This window comes from Piliocolobus tephrosceles, chromosome 3, assembly GCF_002776525.5.
Source record: "Piliocolobus tephrosceles isolate RC106 chromosome 3, ASM277652v3, whole genome shotgun sequence".
Classification (NCBI taxonomy): Eukaryota; Metazoa; Chordata; class Mammalia; order Primates; family Cercopithecidae; genus Piliocolobus; species Piliocolobus tephrosceles.
In genome coordinates, this window is record NC_045436.1 from 125,072,420 (window position 1) to 125,092,600 (window position 20,181).

Sequence of the window (20,181 nt, forward strand, 5' to 3'; positions counted from 1 at the left end):
CGCTTGGTGCAGAGATGAGTTCAATTCCTGGATATCCTTGTTAACTTTCTGTCTCGTTGATCTGTCTAATGTTGACAGTGGAGTGTTGAAGTCTCCCATTATTATTGTATGGGAGTCTAAGTCTCTTTGTAAGTCTCTAAGGACTTGCTTTATGAATCTCGGTGCTCCTGTATTGGGTGCATATATATTTAGGATAGTTAGCTCTTCCTGTTGAATTGATCCCTTTACCATTATGTAATGGCCTTCTTTGTGTCTTTTGATCTTTGATGGTTTAAAGTCTGTTTTATCAGAGACTAGGATTGCAACCCCTACTTTTTTTTTGTTCTCCATTTGCTTGGTAGATCTTCCTCCATCCCTTTATTTTGAGCCTATGTATGTCTCTGCATGTGAGATGGGTCTCCTGAATACAGCAGACTGATGGGTCTTGACTCTTTATCCAGTTTGCCAGTCTGTGTCTTTTAATTGGAGCATTAAGTCCATTAACATTTAAGGTTAAGATTGTTATGTGTGAACTTGATCCTGCCATTCTGATATTAACTGGTTATTTTGCTCATTGGTTGATGCAGTTTCTTCCTAGCCTCGATGGTCTTTACATTTTGGCATGTTTTTGCAATGGCTGGTACTGGTTGTTCCTTTCCATGTTTAGGGCTTCCTTCAGGGTCTCTTGTAAGGCAGGCCTGGTGGTGACAAAATCTCTAAGCATTTGCTTATCTGTAAAGGATTTTATTTCTCCTTCACTGATGAAACTTAGTTTGGCTGGAGATGAAATTCTGGGTTTAAAATTCTTTTCTTTAGGAACATTGAATATTGGCCCCCATTCTCTTCTGGCTTGTAGAGTTTCTGCCAAGACATCTGCTGTTAGTCTGATGGGCTTCCCTTTGTGGGTAACCCAACCTTTCTCTCTGGCTGCCCTTAAGATTTTTTCCTTCATTTCAACTTTGGTGAATCTGGCAATTATGTGTCTTGGAGTTGCTCTTCTTGAGGAGTTTCTTTGTGGCATCCTCTGTATTTCCTGATTTTGAATGTTGGCCTGCCCTACTAGGTTGGGGAAGTTCTCCTGGATGATATCCTGAAGAGTGTTTTCCAACTTGTTTCCATTCTCCCCCTCACTTTCAGGCACCCCAATCAGACGTAGATTTGGTCTTTTTACATAATCCCATACTTCTTGCAGGCTTTGTTCATTTCTTTTTCTTCTTTTTTCTTTTGGTTTCTCTTCTCGCTTCATTTCATTCATTTGATCCTCCATTGCTGATACTCTTTCTTCCAGTTGATCGAGTCGGTTACTGAAGCTTGTGCATTTGTCACGTATTTCTCGTGTCATGGTTTTCATCTCTGTCATTTCGTTTATGACCTTCTCTGCATTAATTAGTCTAGCTGTCAATTCTTCCACTCTTTTTTCAAGATTTTTAGTTTCTTTGCACTGGGTACGTAATTCCTCCTTTAGCTCTGAGAAGTTTGATGGACTGAAGCCTTCTTCTCTCATCTCGTCAAAGTCATTCTCTGACCAGCTTTGATCCGTTGCTGGCGATGAGCTGCGCTCCTTTGCAGGGGGAGATGTGCTCTTATTTTTTGAATTTCCAGCTTTTCTGCCCTGCTTCTTCCCCATCTTCGTGGTTTTATCTGCTTCTGGTCTTTGATGGTGGTGACGTACTGATTGGGTTTTGGTATAGGTGTTCTTCCTGTTTGATAGTTTTCCTTCTAATAGTCAGGACCTTCAGCTGTAGGTCTGTTGGAGATTGCCTGAGGTCCACTCCAGACCCTGTTTGCCTGGGTGTCAGCAGCAGAGGTTGCAGAAGATAGAATATTGCTGAACAGCGAGTGTTCCTGTCTGATTCTTACTTTGGAAGCTTCCTCTCAGGGGTGTACTCCACCCTGTGAGGTGTGGGGTGTCAGACTGACCCTAGTGGGGGATGTCTCCCTGTTAGGCTACTCAGGGGTCAGGGTCCCACTTGAGCAGGCAGTCTGTCCCTTCTCAGATCTCAACCTCCGTGTTGGGAGATCCACTGCTCTCTTCAAAGCTGTCAGACAGAGTCGTTCGCATCTGCACAGGTCTCTGCTGCTTCCCCTGTTATTTTTTAGCTGTGCCCTGTCCCCAGAGGCGGAGTCTACAGATACAGGCAGGTTTCCTTGAGCTGCTGTGAGCTCCACCCAGTTCGAGCTTCCCAGCGGCTTTGTTTACCTACTTAAGCCTCAGCAATGGCGGGCGCCCCTCCCCTAGCCTCGCTGCTGCCTTGCAGTTAGATTGCCGCAGACTGCTGTGTTAGCAAGGAGGGAGGCTCCGTGGGCATGGGACCCTCCTGGCCAGGTGTGGGATATATTCTTCTGGTATGCCCGTTTGCTTACACTGCAGTATTGGGGTGGGAGTTACCCGATTTTCCAGGTGTTGTGTGTCTCAGTTCCCCTGGCTAGGAAAAGGGATTCCCTCCCACCTTGCGCTTCCCAGGTGTGGCGATGCCTCATCCTGCTTCAGCTCTCGCTGGTCGGGCTGCAGCAGCTGACCAGCACCGATTGTCCAGCACTCCCTAGTGAGATGACCCCAGTACCTCAGTTGAAAATGCAGAAATCACCGGTCTTTTGTGTCGCTCGCTCTGGGAGTTGGAGACTGGAGCTGTTCCTATTCGGCCATCTTGCTCCGCCCCCCCTAAAACTTGTTTTTTAATGAATGATATTGATTTCTTCTTTCTCATAGGCTTATCAGCCATTTAGATATTTTTTGTGTGTGAAGGACTTCTTCAGCTATTTTGTTAATATTTTCATTCAATGATCATTTATTTTTATTACGTATTAATAAAAATAATTGTTAAAAAAATAAAAAAGTTATATGTTTCATTTAAATATATTTTGAGTATATAAATTTTAAGCGTTGTGTTTCTAATTTTAAGAATTCCAATTTAATTATCCTGTACTTAATGGATAATGTGTCTTGTTGAAGATATATTTGTTTAGGCTAAGCAAATTTAGACATTTTCCTATATCATCTGCCAAGTTATTTTTTAAATTAAATCTATGATTTCACAGGAGTTGAATTTGCTTATTGTTTCAGTTAAGAAAGAAGGCACATGTTTTCTAGATGGACTTCTTACTGCCCAGCATCATTTATTGAGAAATTTATCCCTTCTTCATTGCAATACAGTCTCAATTATGGCATAAATTGACAATATGTAACAGTCGGCTTTTGAACTCTTTTATTGTTATATGTCTATTCTTGAGTCAATCCCATGTTCTTGATGTTACTTGAGACAAAAAGGCTATTATATATTGATACAAATCTTAATTCATCAGAAGATTACCAGTTATAAACATAATTACACCAAACAAAAGAGGCTTAAGATATATGGAAGCAAACATTTACCAAATTAAAAAAAAAAATAGACATTTTAAAATTGTAGATGGAGACTTCAATATCCATGTTACAATGATAGTTGGAGACTTCAATACCCCATTTTTCAATAATAGATGGAACAACATCTTGAATCTATTGTTCAAAATGTCTATTTTAATAGCCTGATTTATATATATATGTTTATGTGTTTTTTATTCATATATGTATTTTACAGATGTATTCATGTGTATATATATTCATGTATTAATACATATAGATTATAGTCATATTTTTAATTCATGAATATATATATAGAAATTACATATATATTGAAATTACATATATAATTTCAAATAATCCTTAAGAAAGCTTCTAGAGCTAACAAGCTATCTCAACAAAATTTTAGGTTATAAGATCAACACACAACATCAGTTGTTATTCTGTATAACAGCAATGAACAATCTGGAAGGCAAATTAAGAAAGCAATGCCATTTACAATAGCACTATTAGGGAAAATATATACAGAAATACATTCATCCAAGGTAGTGAAACACCTACATACTGAAACTATAAAACACTGCTGAAATAAATTAAAGACCTAAATAAATGAAAAGACATTCCATGTTTATGAAAAGAAAGTCAATAGTGTTAAAATTGTAATACTTCTATAAATTTATTGTAATCCTTATCAAAATTCCAACAGTCTCTAGTCCAAAACAAAGCAGTCAATCTAGTTGTTTCATATTAATTGCTAGTGGCCTTGAATAGTAAAACAAAACAAAAACAAAAACTCCTGAAAAAAATACAAAGTTGTATGACTCACATATTTCCAATTCAAAATTTATTACAAAGCTATAGTAATCAAAACAGTGTGGAACTGGCAAGGCATAGACATATAGACCATGTCTATCCTCATGATAGAATATGATAGAATCCATAGTAGAGTCGAAATAATGGTCAACTCATTTTTGACAAGGAGATTAAATCCATTAAATTGAAGAAAAATAATTTCTCTAACAAATGATGTTGGCACAACTAGTTTTCCAGATGCAAAAAAAAAAAAAGTTGAACCCCTACTTTACTTCACATATAAAAATTAATACAAAATAAATTAATGACCTAAACATATAAGTTAAAACAATGAAACTCTTAGAAGAAAACATAGAAGTGTGATTTCAATCTTATATCTGGCAATGGATCCTTAGACATACAACTAAAAGTATGACCAACAAAAGGACAAATAGACAAATTAAACTTTGTTAAAATTACCAATTTTTATAAATCAAAAGTCAATATCAAGAAAGTGAAATAACAACCTAAATATGTAACAGGAGAAAATATTTGCCAATCATGTATATTATAAGGAATTAATATCCAGAATATTCAGATAACTTCCTGCGGCCAATTAAGCTGACTGAGTTCCTTTCCTCATGGGGGTCCAGTGTGCAATAGCTGCAAACAGCAGCTTCCCTGGTAGTGATGCAGACTGTTTGTTGTATGGGTTGCTCTAAGGGACCTTGGAGACAGTCCTTTCAGATGGATGTTCATGTTTCTGACCTTGCACTACCCCATGTAGGCTCCAAACAGGCATGCGAGGTGCCATTGGAAAGCCCCAGGGCACTGTGGCCAGGGTTCACATTGGCCAAGTTATGTCCATCCACACTAAGCTGCAGAATAAGGAGCATGTGATTGAGGCCCTGTGCAGGGCCAAGTTCAAGCTCCCCAGCCACTAGAAGATCTACATCTCAAAGAAGTGGGGCTTCACCAAGTTCAATGCCAATGAATTTGAAGACATAGTGTCTGAGAAGCGGCTCATCCCAGATGGGTCAAGTACGTTCTCAATCATAGCGCTCTGGACAAGTGGCAGGCCCTGCACTCATGAGGGCTTCCACTGTGCTGCCCCCTCTTAATACTCACCAATAAATTCTACTTCCTGTCCACCTAAAAAAAAAAAAAAAAAATGCTTTCACTTCAATTACCCCTCTTTCTTACGTACTTTAAGTCTGTTATTTTAGTTTTATCCTGATTCCCTCAATAAACAGTATATTAAAAAAAAATTTCAAATAACTTTTGAAACTTAAAAGCAAAAAGAAAAAATGAGTAAAATATAAGTAAAATATTTAAATACACATTTCTTCAAAGTTGATATGCAAATGGCAAATAAGTACATTAAAAGATGTTCACATTAGTAGTGACTAGTGCCATGCAAATCTGTATTCGTTCATTTTCATGCTGGTAAAGACATACCCGAAACTGGGTAGAAAACGAAGTTCAATTTGTCTTACAGTTCCACATGGCTGAGGAGACCTCAGAATCATGGCAGGAGGTGAAAAGCACTTCTTGCATGGCAGAGGCAAGAGAAAAATGAGGAAGAAGCAAAAGCAGAAACGCCTGATAAACCCATCAGATCTTTTGAGACTTACTTGTTATCATGAGAATAGCACAGGAAAGACAAGACCCCATGAGAAAGTTATCTCCCCCTGGGTCCCTCCCACAACACGTAGGAATTCTGGGAGATACAATTCAAGTAGAGATTTAGGCTAGGACAAAGCCAAACCATATCATTTTGCCCCGACCCCTCCAAATTTCATGTCCTCACATTTTAAAATCAATCAAAGTCTTAACTCATTTCAGCATTAACCCAAAGTCCACAGTCCAAAGTCTCATCCGAGACAAGGCAAGTCCCTTCCCACTATGAGCCTGTAAAATCAAAAGCAAGCTAGTTATCTCCTAGATACAATGCGTGTACAGGTATTGGGTAAATATAGTTGCTCCAAATGGGAGAAACCAGCCAAAACTAAGGGTAATAGGGCCCATGCAAGTTCAAAATCCAGTGGGGCAGTCAAATTTTAAAGCTCCAAAATGATCTCCTTTGACTCCAGGTCTCACATTCAAGTCATGCCGATGCAAGAGGTGGGTACATCTTACATGGCCAGAGCAGGAGGAAGAGAAAGATGGGGAGGTGCTACACAGTTTTAATCAACAAAATCTCATGAGAAATCACTCAACATAATGAGAACAGCACCCAAAAGAATGCTGTTAAACCATTAGAAACCACCATCATGACCCAATCACCTCCCACCAGGCCCCACCTCCACAATTGAGGATTACAATTGAATGTGAGATTTGGGTAGGGACACAGATCTAAACCATATTATTCTTGTCTACACAACTCTGCATTGTTGTGGTTTTGTAAAATTTCCTAATGCTGAACATTGATAAGTGTATATACAGAAATATTTTCAAAATGTAATGATAGTTTATTTAAAACATACTCTATAACCAAGGCATGCACTTAAAAATAAATATGGAAGTATGACAATAATGACCCTCAGGACAGCCATGTTCACAAAATATAAAACATATATACTTGCACTATATGATGAGAAAAGGAGAGTAGTGACTAAATAAAGTTAAAAATGATAACAGATAAAATTAAATGAACTAACGGGTCATTATATTAGAAATAACATAGTGACGACTATGGTGTGATTATTAAATCCCAATACACATAGCTATACAACATTCAGTTGGGCCCGGTGCAGTGGCTCACGCCTGTAATCCCAGCACTTTGGAAGGCCTAGGCAGGGGCAGGCGGGTCACGAGGTCAGGAGTTTGAGATCAGCCTGGCCAACATGGTGAAATCCCATCTCTACTAAAAATACAAAATCAGCTGGGCATGGTGGCGGGCGCCTGTAATCCCAGCTACTCAGTACGCTGAGGCGGGAGAATCGCTTGAACCCGGGAGGCGGAGGTTGCTGGTGAGCCGAGATGGCACCACTGCACTCCAGCCTGGGTGACAGAGCGAGACTCCATCTGAAAAAAAATAAAAATAATAATAAAAAAATTCATTTAGAGTAAGGTATGCACCTAGATCTCTAATGTGTTTTTATTTTATTCTCAGGCAAAGTCTCCCTTTGCTTCTGGGTCCTCATTATCATATAAGTGTTTCTTAATTTATTGTAACTTATCATTTTCCACTTTTCCTCAGCTACGGAGCCATGTCTCTTTCGCCACATACATTTGTATGCAATCTTACTTTTTCACCAGGTCTCACCATTCTAGAAGTAATAATGGAATCACACTAACACTAACATGGAGGGAGATTGGTTACTTATTCATAAATGAGTCTATTTACCTTGGAGACATACCTCTATTATGGATAATGCCATATCTTCTGGGTTTCATCTTTTTCCACCAGTCATCCATTGGGGCTGCTGAGAAGTCACTTATTTTTAAAGTCATTGTTTTTTCTATATATACATCTGTAGTTCATGACAGAAAACCTTCTTAATTAAAAATCGCTGTTGTATTTAATACAAAGATGGGGTGTATTGCTTATTTTTTTCTTCTTTCTTATCTTCCACTTTCCACAAATTATCAACAAAAGTCCTAAAGATTGCCGGGTATATTCCAAATCTTATAAAATTTCACAGATAAATAAACTCCTCCACTTCCTGCTGTGTCTTTACTTTCTGTGATGATCTTCAGTGAGACTTATTATTTGAAATCAGGAAAGAGTTTTTATATGACATGCCAATCTAGCCATTTATTAAACTTCAATCACTTCAGAATATTAGGAATCCTTTATACAAAACAAAACCTCTAGAGCAAATTCTATGATTCACTAGAAAATATTCCCATTACTCTAATTAAATAATTGGCCATGTCCTGTGCTCAACATAATCTCCATTCAATTTTATTTTTTAATTCCAGTACAGTGTCAAGCAAAGAAAGGAAGATAGTGTATCAAATCATTTTGATAGTATAAGATCATACTACTTTTTATCCTCTAAAATTAGGATAGGTTGAAAACTAAAGATCTTTTTGTTGTAGGACATGGTGATTAGTTAAATTCAAATTACATTAAAGCTTACCAAACATTTAGAGAAGTGTATTGCTTGAAGAAAATCGTAGCGGTGGTATGTGACAGCTTACCTAAAGAGCACTCAGCCTCTCACCTTGGTGTAACAGAAGAAGGCCATCAACTATGTGGGATTTTTTCACAGAGAAGTAAAAAATATACTTATAGTTCTTTTAGGTAGCCAGATTCACATAGGATCTCATGGTAAATCCAGTACAGTAAATCCTTGGCATTTATACTCCCCAGCTTAAGTATATTTTACTCATTTAAAAATAATCTCAAGTTAAATTACAAAATAGATTTAAAAATATATATTCTCTTACATTCTCTTTCAAATGTCTGCCCCTCTGTTCTATATATTTCAGTCAGATCTTTAACCTTTCAGTTACTAAAGAACTAATTTTCAGATTTAAAAGTAAAGCACAATCTAAATAGAACTTTCAATTAAATTGGAGCTTTCATCTTTTTTTTCCCCTAGCTATTGTAATGACTTAATCTTGGAAACCTACAGCAGGGAAAGATTGGTATGGTTTGTCTTTCTTATTCTCATGGTATCTCCCCTTACTTTTAGTTTGCTCAAGTAAACATGTCAGGACATGGGTAGGGGTGATAAGATGAGTAGAGGGTGCAGGGCATATTTCCTGGAAAGATCAGTTTTAATATGATACTGATATCTTTTTTAACCAGATGGCACATGTCACTTTTATTCTTGTAGTGTAATTATTTTGTTGTTACAATCTATGTTTGGAAACAAACAATGTCTTCTTCCTTGGTACTGATGATTGACTCTTTATTTCATTGCTTATGCATTGCTCATCAAATTTGACTTCTGCACATCCAACCCAAAAGACTCTTTCTGTTAGAATCCATTATGTCAAAAAGTCTTATAAACGGTGTTCAAACACCTTCTGAAACATCTGTTCTGTCCCACAGGAAACAATTGATATGTTGTCTCTTTATCAATGAAAGTGCAGGACACTCCTAGCTCTGCCTCAGGGAAACTCTAGTTAACTATCTGATATTAAATTTTCTTCGATGAGTATCAGGTACTACTTCCTGTCTTCCATACTCCAGGAAATAGGTGCCAAATATTCTAGGAATGCCTTACCAACCCCCTTTCACTTACTATAGAGACAGAGAAAAGAAAAAAAGAATACAACTAACATTTATTTTCAAAAATATGCTGTCAACAAACTTTTGAGTTTCAGATAAATTATATATGCAATATACAATTATATATCTTACATATTATATTGTGTGTATATATATATATAGGTAATATACAATAGATTGTGATGTTGCAAGAGACATAGTTTCTTGATATTTTAGTCGACCTTACATAAATTGTAGGGTAGTCATTTAGAATGTATGGAGCACATAATGCTTACTGTTGCCAGTACAAATTCTGAGGCACAAAAATTCCCATTTTAAGAGTTTCTGAGCCTTTCCCTGACATGAAAGAACCTTTATATTGTTTAAAGCGTGAGATCAGTTCTCTATTTTGTAACAATAGACTAAACTAGCTTAAGCCAATATATGTAATAATACTTGTAGCCTTACAGTACTACACATGTAGTGCTACATGTAATGAAATACATATAATAACACATGCGGTGTTATAATAACACATGCAGTACTACATGTAATGAAAATCCCATCCCTCTTCAAGCGATAAATATTTCTGTCAGTCGTATCCTAATTTAGCTAATGCATAATTGTTTTGTTTTGTATGCATCTCAGTGTATGCTGTGGGTTGAATTGTTTTCCCTATCAAAATAGTTGAACCCTAACCCCCAGCACCTGTGAGTATGACCTTATTTGAGAATGGGGTCACTGTAGATTCAATTAGCTAAGATGAAGTCATACTGGAGTAGAATGGGTCTGTAAATCAATATAAATGATATCCTTAAGGAAGGGAAAAATTTAGACACAGACACAATTGAAAGGTAGTCATATGTAGATGGCATCAGAAATTGAAATTTTGGTACTATAAACTAGGAATGCCTGGAGCTACCAGAAAGTAGGGTTGGTGGGGGAAGAATGATCGATCCTCTTCCAGATGCTTCAGAGAGAGCATGGCCTTGCCAGCACCTCAATTTCAAACCTTTAGCCTCTACTATAAACTGAAAGAGAATAAATTTCTGTCGTGATAAGCCACCCAGTTTGCAGTACTTTGTTCCAGCAGCCCTAGGAAAGTATATACAGTGTATATGAAGTGATGGTTAGCTAAGAAAATGACTAATAGTCTAAATCTGGGAGAAAATATTCAACTTATTTTATTTATTTTATAAACAAGAGACATATACAGTTGAAGGAGCAGGGAAGGAGGGAGGAAACGGAAGAGAGATTCATTCTGCCTTTTTGTAAGTATTTCTAAATACATTGTCTAAACATATTATTGGTAAATATTCAATGATACAAATATTTGTAATCTTTCTGTTCCATATGCTTTCAGAGTTGTTCAGACAAACACAAATGAATCAATTAAGAAACAATGAAAGGTGGTATATGATTAAGTTCCAATCAAGTCTTCTTTTGAAAGTGTTTAGACAATGTATCACTATTTTTACACTGGAACATAGTAATACCTATTATATAACTGAGTCTATAAAAACAGAGAAGGTTTTTATATAAAAACCTTTACTGTGAGATATTATATAACCAAAAATAGGGCTACTTAATGTCATTTTAATTACAAATAGACACAAATTGCCACTGTGTGAAAAAATGTAGAACAATCTAATAAAAATGCCTTGTTTGCTCTATTGTTTGGCATTAAGAGGAAATACCTTTATAAAGCACACAGCATGAGCATGAAGCATTCCATTCTATCATTTATATCATAGAGGGCATTTTCTATTTTCTTAACTAAATTACTTTTTACTCCTTATGACCATCACCTTAATACCAACTGTATTTGTATATTTCCTATAGAAGATTTAATTCATCTGTCATGTGCCATATTAATTTAAAATTCATGTTACCATTAGAAGCTTAATGTTTCAATGATAAACAAGTTGAGAGAACTGCTGTGTTACAAAACTACCCTAACTGTACCTATTTGTGAAGTAATTTTTCCTGTTAATTGGTTATCCAAAGAAATCCAACTTATAAAGTACAAAAATAAAATAGTTTAAAAAGCTTAGTTAAATAGTAAGATTTCATTAAAACGCACAATAATTTCTTTTGCTATGTATCCCCCAGGAATCTGTTAGAATTAGTTCATTTTCTAAAGTATTTGCTAAAACCCAGCCTTAATATCATTAATGATACTTATCAACCATTTATGTTTTAGCTTCTGTGTATCTCTTTACTTCAGACATGACTGTTTTCTTTCTTGTTTTTTTTTTTTTTTTCCATGAGTCCATAAGTCCTCTTTATACACAGTTCCCATTTATTCTAGTCAGTTTCTATTCATCATTATCTCTTAGCCTAACATATCTTCCCCGTGGAGATTTCACAGGCAACCACTCCTTAGCCCCATTAAATAAAGCTGCAGTTACCATGAAAGCAGGAACATGACTGCTCTTGCTCTGCCTTTTTTTTTTTTTTTTTTTTTTTGCATAGTATCCTAGAGTGTTCACTCACTTATGCACTGATTGTATGATGGGACAGTCACAGTTGAATGTGATTCCTGCCATAGGCTGCTTCTAATCTCCCAAGAGGAATGCACATTATTATTATTTTATCCCTCGCTATATTTATCTCCCTAAAATTTCTCTAATGCCTACAAGTAGTGTCATCATCAATCCAGTTGATCAAGTCAAAGGTCTGGGAGCTACACTTGGTTCCTCGCATTTTCTCACTCTTCCCCCATATTCACTCTTACAGCAAATAGTATCCATTTTACTTACCACATCTCTTAAATCTGCCTTAGTACTAATCCAAAACATCATCATCTCTCAAGATTTTAAGAGGTTTCTAATGGTCTTTGAACTTAATTTCCTATAATTTATTCTTCTTACAAGCTATGGTAATTTTGGATTATTTTAATGAATATAGTGTTTCGGTAGGTAGTTAAAAATCGAATGGCCTAACATTCAAAGGTTTCACAATTGAACGTAAAAATTCTCCAAGCATCTGTCTCCTAAACACAAGTCACCTGAAGAGCTAACCATGAGCAAAATATTAGTTTTCTTTATATCTGAAATATTTTGAATATATAAGCAAAAATATATCTTTTTATAATATGCATAATAATCCATATTTTTTGATTTAATGTTTCATATTGCACAAAATATCATATGAAAATTTAAGATACTCTTTAATATGTTTTATGTAAGCAGACTATTTTGTTAAAAGACTGTAGAATAATATTAAATGAGAGCCTGATTTAAAAAATTTAGATTTCTTCCAATCTTTGAACTTACAGACAATGCTTCAAGCTTGTATATATTGTTTTTCACATGTGATATTTTACTTATAGTGACTCCATGAAATAGAAATGCTGGATCAAAGATTATATACATTTGGAATTTTAGCATATATTGCCAAATTCAGAAAGGTATGGCAATTTGCAGATACACTAGCAATGCTTAATTTGTGTACATTCTAAGTACTGGAACAAAAGTATATATGCTTTTAAGTAAAAACATGTTGTTAATAGATGTGCTTAAGCTTCCTTCTATGTTTATTTAATGGCATATAACTCTTGTACACATTAAGAACAATTGAATTAACCAGGAATAATACCTATCCAAGCAGCAAGAAATACATAAATTACCCAGTAAATTACAATGTCTTTTGCTCAACAAATATAACCTGAGAGATCTAGTCATTTGTCATTAGTTTGAATCAATAAATTCTTAGAATATAAAGCAGAAAGTATTGAAACCAGGATTTAAAAGGTTTTGGTGTGAAATTGAACAGGACAGATTACGATAGGCTAAGTAAAAGCCAAAGTTACAATGGAAAAGAACATAGCAACAAGTAAAGGGAGTCTGTGATAGAAAAATAACACTGAATGAATACACAGAACTTAAGGTGTCTGATATAAGGCAGGCCACGCATGCTGGATCATAGAAGAGGCTTGGGTTAGAGTAGCTTTTGAATTCCAAAGGAAATGTTTGTGTGTTCTAAAGTAATACCTTGTCTTAGAATTAAATATTCTTTAAAATATCTAGTCACGGCCTTATTTTAGTGATCAAATTTAAAGTCTAGAACATAGTGGCTTGCAAAGATTACAGCTACTCTATTTATAGTCAGGTATTTACCAAGTTGCATAGTATTTTCATTATTTAACAATTGTCATGTTTTGGCGGTGTTTATTTCTTCTTTCCTTTACTTTGTTTTTTAATAGTTGATATTTTAATTATGACTCTCAGTTACCCTAGCAGATATTTTCTGAGATCTAAAATCATGAACACTCTGTTTTACTTTATTTCTTGTTCAATCCTTCACAGAAAAAAAAATAATAATAATAATAAATCTGCTTCTGTCAATGCTTTCACTGAATTTGTAATTCCATGAAGTTTGCTCATATTGAGTTTGTGTTTTCATTGGTTCCTCTCCTTTGTGGTTTTTCAATAATTTTTTGAAAGAAAAGCAGGAAATTCTCCCTTCACCATTCATCACATCCACTTTTCAACATAACATATGTTTGTTTTTATATTTTTCTTGATATGTAGGATTAGTATGTAATCCCCATGAGCTATAAACTTTTTCTTCCTTATTTAGCACATTTTCAATATTTAGAACATATAGTAGACACTCAATATATTTTACATAAATTAATTGATGAGTACAATATAGTACATAGTTTCAGCTGAAAATTAAAAAATCAATGTGTATATTCTTGATGATAAATAAAGTTTTATATCTGAAATAATCCAAGGAGATTTCCACCCCTTCATCATCTTTTAGATAACTCAGCATCAGAAATCAGGAAAATGACATGGTGGAACAAATGAGAAATCGTACTATATTGTGGCTTATCAATATATATTGTGGCTTATCAATATCAACTTAAGGATTATCAATATCAATTCCATCATCTGGGATGGGGCAGAGAATCTAGTAAATGCATAAAGTCAGAAGCAGAATAATGAATGGGAAGAAATAAAGGGGAGGATAATATTTCTATAATAAAATTCTTGGATGCTGTATGTTGAAGTTCTAACCACCAGTGCTTCATAAACTGATCTTATTTGAAAATGAAGTCTTTGTAAATATGGTCAAGGTAAAGATGAGGTCATTCGGGTGGGGCTTAATCCAATAAGACTAGTGTCCTTACAAAAAGGGTACCAGTTTGAACACAGATTCAAATATTCACAGAAGGAGGACCAGCTCAATAGATATAGACAGAATGCCATGTAAGAATTGGAATTATGCCGTTACAATCTCATAAAGGCTGGGGCTACCAGAAACTAGGAAGAGGCAAGAAAGAATTTCCTTATGGGTTTTTGAGATAGAATGGCCTTGCCTATATTTTGATGTCATATTTCTAGCCTCCAGACAGGTGAGATAATAAATTGCTAAGTCACCAAGTCATTACTACCCTAGCAAACTAACACAGATGCCAACAGCTCTAAGATTTTGATTAAAACAAAATCAGTTCATAGACTTCCAAATGCACATCACAAGATCTCAGGAAATATGAAATAACTACTTAGAACTTCCAAAACTTCATGAGCAATAAGAAACAAAATGGCTGTTTCAGAAACCAACAGATGCTCTGAAACAGGATTGTCTTCACAGATTTGTAGTGAAGCGCATATTCTATAATTCTGTAACATCACATACCTGTAAATATTAACCCCTCTGACCTCCCAATTTTGTCTAATGTCTACCATTACCATCAGACTTATGAAATGCAAAGAGTGTTTCATATTTTGTATTACTTTTTCTGCTGCAAAGATAATTTATGTTTCCTAACTTAAGAAAGACTACACTCCCAGTTTTAAATTTTATCAATTATAACTAAATATTCACATCTGTTACTTTGTTCTGAAAAATGTTTGTTATCTGAATAAAGAAGGAATTTCTTCGGTTTGAATTACTAGAATTTAATAAGAACATTTCAAATAATAGAATTTTGATGTTGAGAATAAAAAGATATCAACAAAGTAAAACATTTTAGATACTAAAACTGTCCTTAGATCTCGTCAATTTGACGGTCGTTAGAAATAACTGGTTAATTTATTCTGTTTGTCAATCTAGTTGCTAAAAACAGAATAGCTTAGATAAAACTCACTTGAAAAACAAGCATTTCTAAATAGTATTGTTTTTTAAATTGAAACTAAATAAAGTAGATTTTTAAATAAAGTACTAGGCAAAAGAAGCAGGTAACTAACTCTTACAACCCCAAAACATCCTCAAAAGTAAATCTATATTAATAGGATAATATTAAATATCATCAATAATAACACTGAATTATTACATTAACTTGTCTTTGCAAATTATAGCATTATTGATGCATAAAAAATTAAAATAATGCATTATAAGTAATTAGCCTAAAAGCAAAATAAATTTTCCTAAAAAATAAACTTATCACTTAGATTTCCCAACCATATACATATAGTACATTTAAAATATATTCTTACTAAAATTTCATATGTGCATTTTATTTGAAAATGCTTAATAAGCATAGAAAAGCAAATACTAATGTACCAAATAGCCAAGCATTTTCTCAGAATAAGCACACATACTAATCTGTTTTTAGTTTATACATATACATAAAGAAAATACATTCAATAGGTTTTTATAATTTTTTTTTTTTTTTTTTTTTAGATGGAGTCTCCGTCTGTCACCCAGGCTGGAGTCCACCCAGGTGCGGTATTGGCTCACTGCAACTTCTGCCTCCTGGGTCCAAGTGATTCTCCTGCCTTAGCCTCACCAGTAGCTGGAATTGCAGGTGTGCACCACCATGCCTGGCTAAGTTTTTTTTTTTTTTTTTTTAGTAGAGATGGAGTTTCACCATGTTGGCCAGGCTGGTCTCAAATTCTTGACCTCAAGTGATCCATTGGCCTTGGCCTCCCAAAATGCTGGGGTTACAGGCTTGAGCAACTATGCCCAGCCTACATTCAATAGTTTTATTCTCATTTTCTATACTATTAATATCCAATATTTTACTTAAAATTCTTTATATTTTGCTTTATGTTCTCTTTATTACCCAGGGTAAGCTACCAATAAAAACCATTTTGTTTTGAAATAATTTTCTGAAGTCTATATAGCAAAATAAATAATTCTGTATGAGAAGGAAATAAAATAACAATATCTACTTTTTCATTTTTAAACAAGTGCTTGGGAAGACAATAAGCAAAATTTTAAGTAAATTAAAATGGAATTTGCTTTTTACCATGTCTCATAAATGCCAAACAATGAAATGATTTAGTTTTCAAAGTTATTATATCCCAATTGATCTTCCAGGCAGCAGACTTATTATCTGATTAGGAAGATATGCACATTTATCAAAAGCTAGAACCATCTGTTTCAATTCTGTTTAATTTAATTATGTATTCATCATTTAGACAGCAAGCTTATGACATAAGCCTCTACAAATGAGTAATTCTGTACTTATTATCACTTAAGAATGTGCACAGGCAGACTTCAGTCAACTCCTATTAGTCTACTTTGAAATTAAAATTATTCTAGTTATAGGACACTGACTAGCCTATCATCACTGACATATGCAAGATAAATACCTGGCATTCCTCTCAAGAAACTTAAAACTATCAATTTCTGTCTTCTAGCAAGACGGATATATTTAGAATTTCTAAATATTTATTGAATCGAGAGGTACATACATTTACACCCATATAAACATATTCAAAATTCTAATTTTTACATAGTAAGTATTAAAACTAGGAAGGAATGATTCTTTAAAGCAATATTCATAAAATATTTGTAAATTTGTTACATTTTATAATTATGGGAAATGTATCAATGATCCTGCTTAATGAATTTGTTACAGAGCTTCAGATTAGCTACAGAATGATATTTTTCTTTCTTTTCTATGTTGTGATTGATTATATTTGATGGGAATTAGTGAGAATAAGGAGAATTACTTGATGAAAACATTTAACCTCATTTATGTATCTGGAATTAAGATGAAAAATATATGGCATTCTATTACAGGACTACTAAACTAATTAGGAAAGTGATATCTATGCTATCTCATAAATAGGAGCAAATCAAATTACTAAAACTAATCCATGAATCTTGTAGATGTCATTTTTCTGTGCCTGTCATTATGGTCACAGGTAACACAAATGATAAGCTCAAAAATTATCTAAAGTGAAAATTGATTTCCTCTCTCTCTGTGTGTGTGTGTGTGTGGGGGGGGGGAGGGGGGTGTATGTACATATACTGGAACTCTGTATTTCTAAACAAAGATATGTATTGTACAACTATTTGGGAATCTGGCTTTTTAAATTTAATCTCTCTATGAGAGATTGTCAAAATGATCGCCATCTCAACCAAGAGGTTTGCTGGAAAGGTAGAAATCAGGACCAGTACCTGTGGGAGATATTTGGACTGGGCATCCAAGTACAGAAATAGCTTAAAATTAACCCATCAGATCAGTAGCAGTGTCTTATTTAGCATCCAGAGATTGTGATGTATTAAGAATTGGTCTTATCCACTTTTAGTATTTATGAAGAGCAATATTTTGAATAGGACACAGAATTATGAGCAAAACAAATGGAAAATAAAGAAAGTTAGATAAGCTAGTACAGTTGGCCCTTGAAAAACATGGTTAGGTGCATGCATACATGTATTTTCTCAAGTAAATATATTGGAAACATTTTTGGGGATTAGCAAAAAATTTGGAAAACTTGCAGATGAAGTGTGTAGTCTAGAAATACTTTTTTTTTTTTAGACGGAATCTCACTCTGTCTCCCAGGATGGAGCGTAGAGGCGGGATCTCAGCTCACTGCAAGCTCTGCCCCCTGGGTTTACGCCATTATCCTGCCTCAGCCTCCGAGTAGCTGGGGCTACAGGTGCCCGCCACCTCGCCAGGCTAGTTTTTTGTATTTTTTTTTTAACTAGAGACAGAGTTTCACCGTGTTAGCCAGGATGGTCTCGATCTCTTGACTTCGTGATCCGCCCGTCTCGGCCTCCCAAAGTGCTGGGATTACAGGCCTGAGCCACTGCGCCCAGCCTAGAAATACTTTTTTAAATAAGAAAAATTGAATGGAGGTATGTCAGGAATACACAAAATATATAAATATACTAGTCTATTTATTTTTTGCTACCATAAAATATACACAGATCTATCATAGAAAGCTCATCAAAACTCATGCACACAATTATAGACTATACAGGGAGCCACTTACAGTCTACAGAAATGTAAACAAACCTTGAGCCAACATTCAGTCATAACTGTATAAAATTAACTATACTACATACCGTACTGCTGCAATACTTTTGTAGTTACCTCCTGTTGCTATTGCAGTGAACTCAAGTGTTGCAAGTATCTGCTTAAAACACTCTGTGACACTAATCATCTCTGCTTGAGCAATCCCTCTCCCTAGCAAATTGCATATCACAGTAAAAAGGGAACTCTCATAGTTCTTGAGTATTTTTTCATTTTTTTCACTGCGGTATTATAAACTTCACATAACACCATGGAACCCATATGAAGTACCACTAGTGGGATGAAAGTGCTTCAAGGAAGCAGAAAAAAGTCATAGTATTACAAGAAAAAAAATGAATTATGTGATACATACTGTAGACTGAGGTCTGTAGCTGTACTTGCTCACCATTTCAAAATAAATGAGTCCAATATAAGGGCTATAACTAAAAAGAAAAGGAAATTTGTAAAACTGTTGCTATAGCTATGCTTCAAGACATAAAAACCTGGCAGTTTTTGTAAAATGCCTTTTTATTTCATATCAAAAATGCAGCTTTTATGTGGGTGCAGGATTGTGATAAGAAAGGCATACCTGTAGACTTTACTATGATTTGAGAAAAAGCCATCATTAATCATTACATGACAACTTAAAGCAAAAGAAAAGTGAAAGATCTGGAGCTGGAGAGTTTAACGACAGCAAAGGATAGTTTGATAATTTCAGAAAGGTTTGGCTTAAAAAAAAAAAAAAGTCAGAATAACAGGAGAAGTAGCTTCTACCAACCAAGAGGGATCAGACAAGTTTCCAGACACAATTAAGAAAATTATTGAAGAGAAAAGATATCTACCTGAACAGATATATTTAATACAGATTAAAGCGCTCTACTCTGCAATAGTAACCACTACCACCACAACAGCAAAAAGGCTACAAAAGACACTTATTAGTAAGAAAGAGAAGCAAGCACCAGGATTTAACTTGATAGAGATGAGTACTTCTGAACCAGTGCCAGACAATGAGGAAGAAGATGTAGAAGAAGCAATTTCCATAAACAAATGGAAACAAATTAACATTAGACAATCTGGCAGAAGAGTTTTGATTATTCAAGACTTCTTTTGATGTTTATTCAAGACTTCTTTTGATGGCAATTATGGAAACAGTAGAAAGATTGATACCTTACAGAAATATTTTTAGAGACATGTAAAAGCAAAATTTAGACAGAAACGTTGATGTTTTTCCATAAAGTTATATTATGTGTACCTGCCTCTACTGCTTCCCCTCCCACCTCCTCCATCTCTTCCACTTCTGCCACCCAAGAAAATACCAATGCTTTCCCCTCATTCCTCCCCGTCCTCTCCCTACTCAATGTGAAGATAAAAATTATGATGATGAACATTTTTACAATGATCTATTTCCACATAATAAATAGTAAATATATTTTCTCTCCCATATGATTGTTAATAACATTTTCTTTTCCCTAGCTTATTTTATTGTAAGAATACAGTATACAATACATATTAATAAAACATATAAAATATGTGTTAATTGACTGTTTATGATGTTGGTAAGCCTTCTACTTAACAGTAGGCTGTTAGTAATCAAACTTTTTAAAACTCAAAAATTGTATGCAGGTTTTCAACTACACAGGATTTTGGTGCTCCTGACACCCACATTGTTCAAGGCTCAACTCTAGTTTCTTTCAATTCCTT

At 34.8% G+C, this 20,181-nt stretch overlaps 1 non-coding gene across 1 annotated transcript; it reads left to right on the forward strand.

Moving 5' to 3' along the window:
- Positions 1-4,717: 4,717 nt before the first annotated feature.
- On the forward strand, positions 4,718-4,851 carry LOC111533200. The gene has a single exon (XR_002728789.1). It is a non-coding gene; the product is annotated as a small nucleolar RNA SNORA70 (small nucleolar RNA).
- The last annotated feature ends 15,330 nt before the right edge of the window (positions 4,852-20,181 follow it).